The sequence below is a fragment of the Chrysoperla carnea genome, chromosome X (genome assembly GCF_905475395.1).
Source record: "Chrysoperla carnea chromosome X, inChrCarn1.1, whole genome shotgun sequence".
Lineage (NCBI taxonomy): Eukaryota > Metazoa > Arthropoda > Insecta > Neuroptera > Chrysopidae > Chrysoperla > Chrysoperla carnea.
The window spans coordinates 30,311,933-30,324,143 of record NC_058342.1 but is presented as its reverse complement, the minus strand read 5'-3'; positions in this window follow the sequence as shown (position 1 = coordinate 30,324,143).

Genomic DNA, 12,211 nt, shown 5'->3' with positions numbered 1-12,211 from the left:
ATTGAGTTTACCATTCTAAAAAAACGGGTGTACCTATGAACATCCATCAGCTACGAAAAGTTTAGTTTGGCTCCTAGATTAGAACGTTCGCAAGCCCCTCTTGCAACACACATACACAAATAAAAACTCATTCATTTTCCATAAACAATTTTGTATGTAATATTATTATTGCTGCTTTTCATTACTCAAATAATATTAAAAACATTTTTCTTTTGCTATGGAAAACATAGAAATTTTTTTGTTTGTTTGTCTCTATACAATAAGTTTCGTAATTGTAAACATATATTTTGTTTTCCTACCCTAATATTAAGCTTTTCTTAGTGGTAAGTAATCACTGTTGTCTATTTTTAAATCGCTTTTTCATTTTTCTAAATAATATTTAATGAAAATTTCTTTGTCATTTATTTATTGCAACATGTGGAAGAAGCATCCATTCTTAAATTTTGTATAGCAATTTTTTTACCTACATAAAAGTTTTATCCATTTTATTCAAAACAAAGAAGCCGGGAGCCTAAGTGGTCGAGTGGTCGAGTGGTCGAGTGATCGAGCGTTTAGACTTTCACCGTTTGCCTACTTAGACTTGGGTTATTACATGGGTATATTTGAAAATATTCACCCCGCGAGGGTTAAAATAGATAAAAATCATCCTTAAAGCTGCTTGTATATCTTGTTAATATTTAAGCTTAATCGATGCACAAGTTTTTAAGTTTTTGAAGCACATCCCTTTCAATCCCTATTTTAACCTCTTAAAAACCTTCTTCTTTAATCACTCTATCTATTAGAAAAAAACTGCATCAGAATCCGTTGCGTAGTTTTAAAGATCTAAGCATAAGAAGATCTAAGAAGTGACTTTGTTTTATACTATGTACTGATATATCATGTAAGGATTCCTAAATAAAATAAATTTCTAGCAGTAAGAAATAACCGTCTCCTTAATTCAAACTATTAGTCTTCCAAACTCTATTCAAGTAGTTTCAACAGGTTTTGCGGTTAAAAGGTTTTAATAACATAGTTAGAATTTACCAGAAAATAATATGATAATCGCAATCCTTTCGTACTGAAATCTGCTTTGAATTTTTAGTAGAATAATTTTTTCGTGTTTGAAACTAAAATAAAGTCAGTTTTTATAACAGACTGAAACCTTCGATGAATAAATTTTCATTTTCAAAAATTTGTTAATCCTGTAGGTTATTCAGGATTTATGATGCCACATGACAGAATTTTTAACTTCCCAAAATTACATGCCAATCAATTGCAAATGAAATACGTACAGGAATAGTCTAACATCTAAGAATATCTATAGTCGTTTTTCATAACGACTCATTTATTTATATAAATAAACAAGTCTATTTTTACGCAAAACAAATAAATACACATGTCCTGAAACGCCGAAACCACACAAAAGAAACTAAATATTACATATTACTATATCTAATTTTTCGATCATGTGTTCGATAGATGGATTATAGATGGTAAAGACACATTTTGAATTATTACAAAAAAAAATTATAGTGTCAATGCCATACGACCTCCATCTACAAAATATTACGGCATACTTAAGGTATTTTTAACGAGATGAGACATAAGAAAACCGTTAAGGTGCAATTCCACTGAAGCAACACTGAGCAGCGACCTGTGGCTCGATATTTGATGTCAAGTGTTCCTTATTGTAGGCGTGCGACAAACGTAGCACAAAATTCAATTAAATTTGACCATTCCATGTTGCATGCTTCAAGCCGCACCGATCCGTTCACTGTTGAATAGACAACGACACTTTTCAACTTGTAGTTTGCGGCAAGCAAACATACTTTTAACCCCCGAATTAAAAAAGTGCGTGTTATAAATTTGACCGCTATGTGTGTGTGTCTGTCTGATTGTCATATCACGTTTTTTGTATTTTTCATTATGACGTTTTTTAATACTTGAAAGAATCTACAGATGGCCACTCAATTAAAATTAATATTAAATGTAGCCAATTAAATATTAGTATTAGATGTAGCTCATAGATGCTGCCACTGTCTCATGAATATAGATTGTATACATACATGTAATAAATAAAAAAATACTGTTGTTTTTTATTATTTATATAATTTTTTCTAAAAATAATGATTGATAACACATCTAGACATAAATATGGAACTACAACATTTCATTTTATGTCTAAATCTTTTGTATTTTTTTTGTAAAGTTTACCACCAAAAAGTTTCATTTTAACCCAGTAGAGGATCGCTTCGCTCACCTGATTAAAATAAAAATTGAAGAGCTTAGTGGATGAAGATGTTATGAGACAATTAATTGGAATCGAGATAATCAGCTGTAAAGTTTTTAACTTGCATAACAAGTTATGCAAGACATAACAACTTCATCCACTGAAAATAGCTTTATTTGAAAGGTTAGCGAAAAGGGGAAACATGCTATGTTTAAAGGAGAGCATGAGAACATGTTCATCCACATGGAAATCTCGAATTCCTCAAAAATGTCACTTAACATGTTCATCCACTAAGCTCTTCAATTATCCAGCAATTTTTTGTTTTACGAATCATTGGGCGTCTTTTGTGAGTAACGCCCGGGGCATGATTCACCCCTTGCCCCCTCCTCATTGCACCACTGAGTCAAGTGTTTGTTTTGACTTGTTTTTCTTGTAGATCAGTTTTCGACGAAAACAAAATTTTAGCACATGTGTAAAATTGTCTGTATATAGAAGTAATATATGCCAGGAACCGACATTTTGTTGATCCCCATGACCTTACATGTTACATTAAAATTACGTTCAAATATCTATGTGTGGTATGTATGTATATGCTCCATGCTCTCTCCCCCTATAAGTATATAAGTATAAAAATTCAAAGTAATCAATCAACTGTGTCAATTTATAGTTTTCTTCAATCGATTTCCTCATATAACTATTATGTATTAATATTTCAATTTTATATCACATCCCACCCTCGAAGTCTCATCATTGTTGACGACATTTTAACCACCAAAAAGTTTTTGCAACCCCTAACAATTCAAAACGACGATGTGATTATGTATAATATTTATATACAAACTATTACCTATTTTTTTTTTTTTTCATATCATATTGTGACACTATTGTTCGACGAATTATATGTGTGTACAGTTCGAATATTATAAAGTGGATAATCTTATGTTAGGGTTTTAAAGGTTGTTTAAATCTAAAAGGTACAAAGAGAGATTGGTAGATTTGTGTACATATACAGTCTGCCGCATTTAAAATGAAGACACCTTAATATTTTCGTTTCAAAATCAAATTATACATGGGAAAGGGGTGAATCTCCGAACCTCGCATCAAATCAGGTATTTTTGTTTGTTTGATATGTTAAATCTATGTTTTCGACCTCGGCAAACGATTTGATCATACCGAAAAATAAGAAAAACTTTGAAGATTTTGACCTTATTTCAGTTTTTTAACCGGAACGACTGGTTTTTCATGAAAATCATTTTTAACGCAGGTTAAATTTGCAACAATTTGAAATATGATCGACTTTTTTAGGACCGATAGTTTCGGAGATACAGTTTTTCAAAGTTTATCTATTTTGTCAAGTTATAAACTTTTACGCAAAAATTCATTGTCGAAAATTTTTTTCCAGAATTTTTTTTTCATTTTTCCAGAATGTTTCACAAGATCATTAGTTGAAAGCTGTACCTGCTAATTTTTAACTCCCTATCTTTTATAGCTTCGGAGAAAATGGACACCAAATGTATACAAATTGAAAAAATAGACACACTTTGGAAAGCTGTATCTCCGAAACTATCGGTCCTATAAAACCAGCTTAATTTCAAGTTGTTGCAAATTTAACCTTCTTTAAAAAAAATTGTACTGTTTTTGATGAAAAACCAGGCCTTCTAGGTCAAAATCGGAAAAACGAGGTTTCTCTTATTTTCCTCACGATTTCCCGGGGTCGAAAATTTGTGTTTAACATTTCCTGTATTGCAAACAACATACCAAAGAAAACAAAAATACCTGCTTTGATGCAATGCTAGAGACATCGAAATAAATTATTAGAAAATTTTTTTTTTTTTTTTCTATAAACTGATTTTCATGACAAAATTTTCAATTTTTTCATTGTTTTGGTCCACACTCATAATTATTTTACAAGTTGATTAAAAATTTTGAAAACATCACACTATTAAATTATCAATTTGTCCAATTATTACATTCCTTAGCACACTAGTTGCAAAATTTAAAAAAATTAACTTTTATTATCTTTTTTCTGATCGCTCATAATATAGCAGGTCCATTGATGCAAAGACCTGCTATCTAGAAAAAAGTTACTACTAAAAATCACTTTCAAAGCGATTTATCCATTTAGGAGCTACGATGATCTAAACACACATCCATTGATCAGCATCGACGTTATTAAGTTTCGTGAGTATTAAAGGACATTGAATTTAGAGTGAAAGGAGAGGACAGGATGTAAGGGGAATGATGTATAGACGATATGTGTTAAAGAAAATCATTATCTCCCTAAGTTTGTTTTGTTACCTAAGATAAAGTTCATAAAATGTCATTCAAACAATGATACATAATATTTATTTTATTATGTTTGGAGCTTCAGTTAAGAGCTTGATTCTCAGCTTACTGAATATAAACACGCTTCTCTTGCTTATATATGCAATTTTTAGTCATATTGTCCCTGTACATGTAGACTGATGTACTGTATCGAAAGTCATCGGAAAACGATGGGATAAAAATACATTTCATGAAACCTTAAACACGATTTATAAACTCTGAAATTCGGGGAGTAGAGTTGCATATATGACGGATTAATGTTATTCAAATGAGGCCTCATTTCAGCAATTTTGAAGGAATGTCCAGGAGAAAAACTTTTTTTTCGATATTTTTATGGTTCGGCACATCTTTACAACCTCTCCAAATTAAGCAAAGGGATTAGCATGTTGGGGTAACATTTTCCAAGCCCTCATTTCCAGTATAAAAATTCCTCTAAAAATGTTTTTCCGCGATTTTCATTTCAATTAGAAATATTAAATGAGGGAAAAATATGACTTTAGTGATGGAGTTCTGCTCACGAGTTTTTTATACTTGCATTTACATACTTACCAGATTATTGTGACTTTAGTCTGTAGTTTTGACAGACAACTTACATTACTGAATATTCTAAGTAAGCTTTTTCAATTTGTTTCTCCACCTTCGTCTTCGTCTGTCAACCCACGACACGTTATCGTCGGATTCATCACACTGATCCCTTTTGATATTTTGAAAGCGTTTTGTTGTAATAGATATTTTGAGTAATTGAAATATTGCACCATGATGCATTGCATGATCATAGACTAACTAATAAAGTACTTCTATCGTCTATGGAGCAAAATATCTACAGGTTTGAGAAACTGTAGTGATGTTTCTTTTTCTGCAGCGCCTCAACAACCTTAATGACTATTTATAGAAAATTTTACGTCATTGATATTCTCGAAGTTCGTTATATAACATAAAGTCATTTTCTTCATTTTCGATAACATTTATTACGGTAAATCGACTAAAATTATATTCGTATGAATGAATTATATGCACACACAATGTATATATGTCTACATGTAATCTAATCTAAACCTCTAAATTAGATATTATTAGATATTGATTCCTAGAATTCAGTCTATAACTTTGGTTAGGTCGAACTTCGAACTATTCAAGATTGAAATCCAAATGTAAATAATAATGTTTCGAAAATGTAAACATTGATGCACATATTAACAAAATTGATTCACACTTAAATAAACTAAATAATTGAATTTAATAAATTTGTTTCCGTTGATTAAGGAATATTCGATGCCATTTTCAATTAAATTTATTCCGTGTTTAGTCACACGATACATAATTTTTATACCATATATATGAAATATATCAAGGTATACTAAGTTTAGTCCCAAGTTTGTAACGCTTAAAAATATTGATGCTATGAACAAAATTTTGTTATAGGTGTTCAAAAAATCACCTAATTAGTCCATTTTCGGTTGTCCGCCCGTTCGTCTGTGGGCACGATAACTTCAAAATGAAAAAAGGCATCAAGCTGAAATTTTTACAGCGTGCTCGAGTTCGTAAATGAACAACATAGGTCAATTGGGTCTTGGGTTCGTAGGACCCATCTTGTAAACCGTTAGAGATAGAACAAAAGTATTCCTTATAAATATTAAAAAGTATTATATGGGAATATCAGTTATGTGTGTGTGACATGTATGTATGTGTAATGTGACAGAGTAATCAACACTGTCTATACATGGTATTGCAACAATTAACTCAGTCAATTGTTTGTTTTCACTTTTTTTTCTTTAGATCGCATATTTAATTTTAAAACGGGCGTAACGTCATAGTATGTGGCTTGTCAGATTTGTTGACATACTGTATGGTATTAATTACTTATATTTTGTATGGTATTACATTGAGTTCTATTATTCTACGGATTTTTATTAGAAAACTTAATAATAACGAGTGTAAGCTCTGTGTTGTAAATTCATTTTTTAAAAGTGTAAATTATGCATTGAACTGTCACTAATTGACAGCTCACACACACGTCATCAACACAGAGCACCAAAAAGGACTGCGTTTAAACATCTCAAAATTATTATCTATTTTATTCGCTAGCGTGTAAACAAAAAAGATATTTGTATACAAACTTCAATTTCATAGTATAGCAAAATGCCACCAATTGTCTAGACATTGATAGTATAACTTTTTGAGAGATAAATTATTCATAATATAACACATAAATTTGTTTGGCTGTTAAAGATTGTTTTGAAATTATTATGGTCCATATCAGCATGAATCGTTATTTGCGTAATAGACAGTTTCGGTTGTCAAAAGAACATTTTTCTAGTACAGTATAAAATGTTGGTATAAAGTTTTTCATTTTGATAACTTCGATTAAGAAAATTTTTCGTTTAGAATTGCAAACAAAAAACTGTTTTCAATATTAAAAATATAACTATTATAATACTGTGTCCAAAAAATAAGGTGAAATTTGAATTTAAACTTGCGCGCGTTTGTTGTGCATTATGAATTCCTTCCACCCGGCCAAACAATCAACAAGGAATATTATTTGAACGTTATGCGTGATTTGCGTAACGCTATCCGCCTAAAAAGGCCGGAAATGTGGAAAGACAATTCATGGTTTTTACACCATGATAATGCACCAAACTGCACTCATAATTCGTGATCATTTCGTCAAAAACTCAACCCATATAGTTCCGCAACCACCGTATCTGTTCAGCAAGCTCAAAAGACCCGCTCCGGGGTCACCGTTTTGATACGGTAGAAGAGATTCAAGCCGCAGCGAAGACGGAACTGAAGGCAATCCCGGAAAGTGACTACAACCAGTGTTTCGAAGATTGGAAAATCCGTTGGCATAAGTGCATTGCATCGGGAGGGGATTACTTTGAAGGGGATGAAATTGATTTGGAAGAATAAATAAATAATTTTTCAAAATAAATACAATGTCACCTTATTTTTTGTGACATAGTGAGTCCGTTGGGATGTTTTTTTACATGTCTTAAAGTCCCTTTTTCAAACTTGTTTCTATTTCGAATTTCGTCATAAAATTTTAGGGAAATATTTCTATGATGTAAATATGAATTCTTGCAAATATTTCATTATGTCTAAAATTTCCTTTTTTACCAAAAAAAAATTTAAATAACGAAAAAAAAAAAACAAGCAAAAAAATGTTGTTTTATGATTAAATAAATTACGGTAATGGACGTTATGATTTTAAATGACTGACAGCTCGTAATATTTATTTTTGAAAAATAATGTTATTTCAACTAACGTAAAAATTGTAAAAATATATACGTAGGTAATACGTTATGTTAGCCGTCGTTATACTCGTCGACATTTAGCTGGTGAATTGTTAAATACAATTCAAATATTGATACACGAAAATTCAATATATAGAAATATTCTACAAATATTATGATGATAAAAAACAAATAATTCAGAATTAAAATGTTTCGTGTAAATAAATTTTTAATATTTTAATAACGTATATAGGATTTATCATAATAATTATTATTTTTTTACCGAAGGATTTGTAGGATATACTCCAGCATCTTAACAGGACAGTATATGGGACACTTAGAACAAATGACCATGTTTGCCCAAAATTATATTTAACAAGTGAAAACAATAGGGTATTCTACTATTTTTGAAAAAGTACTTCCAAATGTTGAGTTTGTTAATAAAAAGCCACCAAAAAATTATTTCGGAAAAATACACACGCTTTCTTGCCAAAAGCTTAAATTAAATTGTAAACCTTTTTCAAACTGTCAAAAACGCGGGCATCCAATTTGATGACGTAATATCGGTATCATTATAAGAAATAACACAAATAATTTTGACAGATGTATTCATAGACATCTAAATATAATAAATATAAATATTTATTATCTATGGATATATTATACCCAGCTGTCTACACTGAATTAATTGATGGTCTATGGTTCATACCGATATGACATCACTTACCCGCGTTTTAGGGCACGTGATAAACAGTTACGATTTTTAATTTTAATATCTTAAAAGAAAAATGTGCTTTTATGACTCAAATTCAGAATATATAAGTATATTTTTAGATAAATTTTAACTTTTTTCAAATTTCATGATTTATTTTTGACTAACTTTTATGAACAAATGTACCAAATTTTGTTCGTAGCATCAATATTTTTAAGCGTTACGAACTTGGGACTAAAGTTAGTATACCTTGATATATTTCATACATACATGGTATACAAAATTGTAAATGTAAATCCATTCTTTGTGAATAAATATGAGAAAGTGTCGATTACTCACATTTAAAAATTTTTTCCCATAAAAAAATGCAATAATTTCCATCATCGATTGTTGATTCATTGAAAAACTTAACCTTATTAATTATTAATTAAAAATTTTCGATTAAATTTTGAAATAACAATTGAATGATATTTTTATTTTGTAAGTAATAATTTGGTTATGCAGATTTAATTAACTTCAATTTTTCTCTTTTCTAGGTAAGTACCAGAAACTTTTTACCTAAATTGATCAGAAAAAGGTGAGAAATTTAGATTTTTAAGATTATTTGATTCAAATATTTACGCTTTAGAAATAAAATATGGTTAAATTTTCCCTTCGAAATATTTTACTTGTAATGAACAATGGTTTTGTAGTTTAAACGTTGAAGATCCAAGCAGTAGGAACGGCCACTCTAATCCAGAAAAATCTTTCGAGACTTCAAATATAATTATATTTTTTGCTAATTCCATTCTCATTTTCAATCAATAAAGAATAATCAAATTTCTTTTTAATTAATTAATGTTTTGTAAATTGGACCTAAAATTTATGGATCACTGAGACCCAACGTTTCGAGTGACGTCAGGATTTTTTACATTCCGTTTGCCGAGAGATATTGTTTTTACAATATATTCCTCTTTATTTTAGATTTTGCTTAATTTTGATTGGAGATTCTAGATTTTGCTTAAATTTGAAATATCAGCCACATATTATGTTTCACTTGAAATCTGAATAGAAACAAAATTTTCCCTACTGCTGGTTAAATTTGCGCACAACAATAATTTGAATTTAATCGTAATAACACATATCGTGTAGAAATTTCGACCGGCCACTTGATTAGATCGTTTAATTTATTCTGATGTCTGACCTTAGCATCACTAGTAGCACATTTTTTCATACGAATCTACGGGCTTGAAAATGTTCAAAAAGTACTTTTTTTTGAAATCAAAGTATAAAAATTTGAGATGACACACCAATGAAAATTATGTGTTGTCAAAACAAATCCTTTGCTGCATAGTCCTACACACACTTAACAAAACTTTTATATTATTTCATAAAAGCAAATACGAATAAGTTATTTTACCACACCTAAAGCTGTCAGTCTAATATCTCTAACATTATAATTATTTTATTAAAATAATGAGGGCGCCATCTATTGGGTAAGGTACCAAAATTAACAACGTGTTCCAATGCTTGAATTTAAGTAATTATAATTGCGTGTCTAATCTAGGTTTAATTTTTATTGTAATTCAATACCAGATATTTTTTTTTAAATCGAAAAATGCTTAGTATTGTTAAACAATTAAATTTGGAAATAAGCCCTGAAAATTTTGTCTTTCTTGTAAAAAGGTTTTGAAAACACATCAACAAAGCTCAAACGTTTTTACCTTAGAATTTTGAGTCTAAGAGATTTGGATTATAAAGGCAGTCTATCGTTTTAGTTGGATTACTACCTTGACACCCATCCGCTTCACTAGGTTTAAAAGCAAAGACCTCCACGTTATAGCCTTCACTGCCTTTGTTTCCACTTTGCCCGCGTTTTTCACCCTCTTAGTGGTTGAACACATGCTCCAAGTTTCAGTTCCCTGCAATCAGCGATGCGTGCTGTGCGTTGATCCGTCGTTTGATCAGTCAGTCATTCGGAGCAAAGCATTTTATATGTATAGATTTTTTTTAAATATAATTTCATACTAAGTTGGTCGTGATTAAACTGTTCATTCCTCAGGAACACTTGAGAAGTTTGATATCCGAACTTAACCTGTTCTATCGAAACTAAATCAGTTAAAAAACTAGATGAGGTTTCTTAAAACACTCGGTAGAAACGAAGTACATTTCGATATATTATTCTTTAAATAACAGACAGTAGAAACGCTCATTGACAAAATTTTGAAGCTGTCCCATAATCTTTTTACCATGCCAGTATTTTTTAGCTCTTCCAGTACTACGAACAGAGCAGCCAACATACAAAAGTCAAATATAATAATTTCTAATATAACAATAACATAACAAAAAGTCCAACACAGTACTACACTTACAATGATGAATAATAGAAAACACCTTTTTGGCTTTGTACAAATATTTATCAACTAAATTATAAATGCAATATTCTTAAAAGGTGTTGAAACTTCCTCCTAAAATATTATTGTTGTTATAGATTTCTTATGAGTGCTTTGGCTTGCTTGTTAGCAGTCCCTTTCTTCATATTGAAGTTCATTTTTTTCTTGGCGACTTTCCTCCTTAGAAAAATGAAGCTATTGTTTTACTAACATCCGAAACAACAAAAATAGGGCTGTCGTAAGTTTAAGGTGAGTGTATGTATTTCTATCTATAGCATCGTCGCTTTTTAGCGAGTGAACCTATGGAGTTTGGAGAGATTTCCGGCGAAAAATCGTATTTTTCGAAACTTTAAGATACTTTCTCATTTCTACAGCCCTTGACAACTACAGGAGCTGTCACAGTGGTGAAGAGGAGGGGACAATGTCTCATCTTCTTTGTCACTGCCCAGCTCTTTCCATGATGAGATGGACTTACAGCCAGCCTCTCTTTGACGTCAAAGGACTCCTACTGTTCTTAAACAGCTCCAAATGGTTCATGGAGTAGTGGCTGGGGATGGGATAATCTTTTTTCGGTATCACAACGGACCCTATGGCCTAAGTGTACCCCATCAAAGGACAGCCAATTTAACCTAACCTAACCTAACCTCCTACAGTCCCTCTAAATTAAGATAAAGTTTTGGAAATTTTGTATGTTATTGGGAAAATTACCATGCACATCCAGCCCTTTTTTATTTCATTCTAATTTCTTTATCGCTTTGAACGTTTGCCACGACTTGGTACGTCAATGAAGCTGACGTCAGTCAATGAACGTTTTAAGATTAGTAGGTCTGAAAACGTTAAATTGACTTAAATGGGTTCTTGTCAATGACTTGTGTGCACGTTTCAAATTTGATTCTTGTAAAATACGTGCCACCGTCAAGGTCGAACGTATGATATGTGATATTATAAGTATTCAGAACAGCTTCAGAAGGTATTTGTATCTGGCAAAAACGTAATAAGCTATGAGAAAATTGAGTTGATGTTGCTATTTCCCTAAACTTTCTTTAAATATATATCGTTCTTACTTAATAGATGTCAAAAATGACCATCGTTAAAAATTTAATAATAATAATGAGGGTTTAACCTCCGTATTTATGACATATGCCTTATCACAGAGGCCACCCACATCCTTATTTGTTAATCTTTATTGAACTACATTATGATATGGGTGGAGTCGGTTACTTCGTTCTTATCCGTTTAAATTTCGTCAATTAAATATACTTCTATAAAGATAAGCTTTTTCAATAATGTGAAATGGTAATTCGCTTAATTTACGCAACTTCTGCGCTACGGGTTTCTTTTTATTTGACAGTGTTTGTTGTCA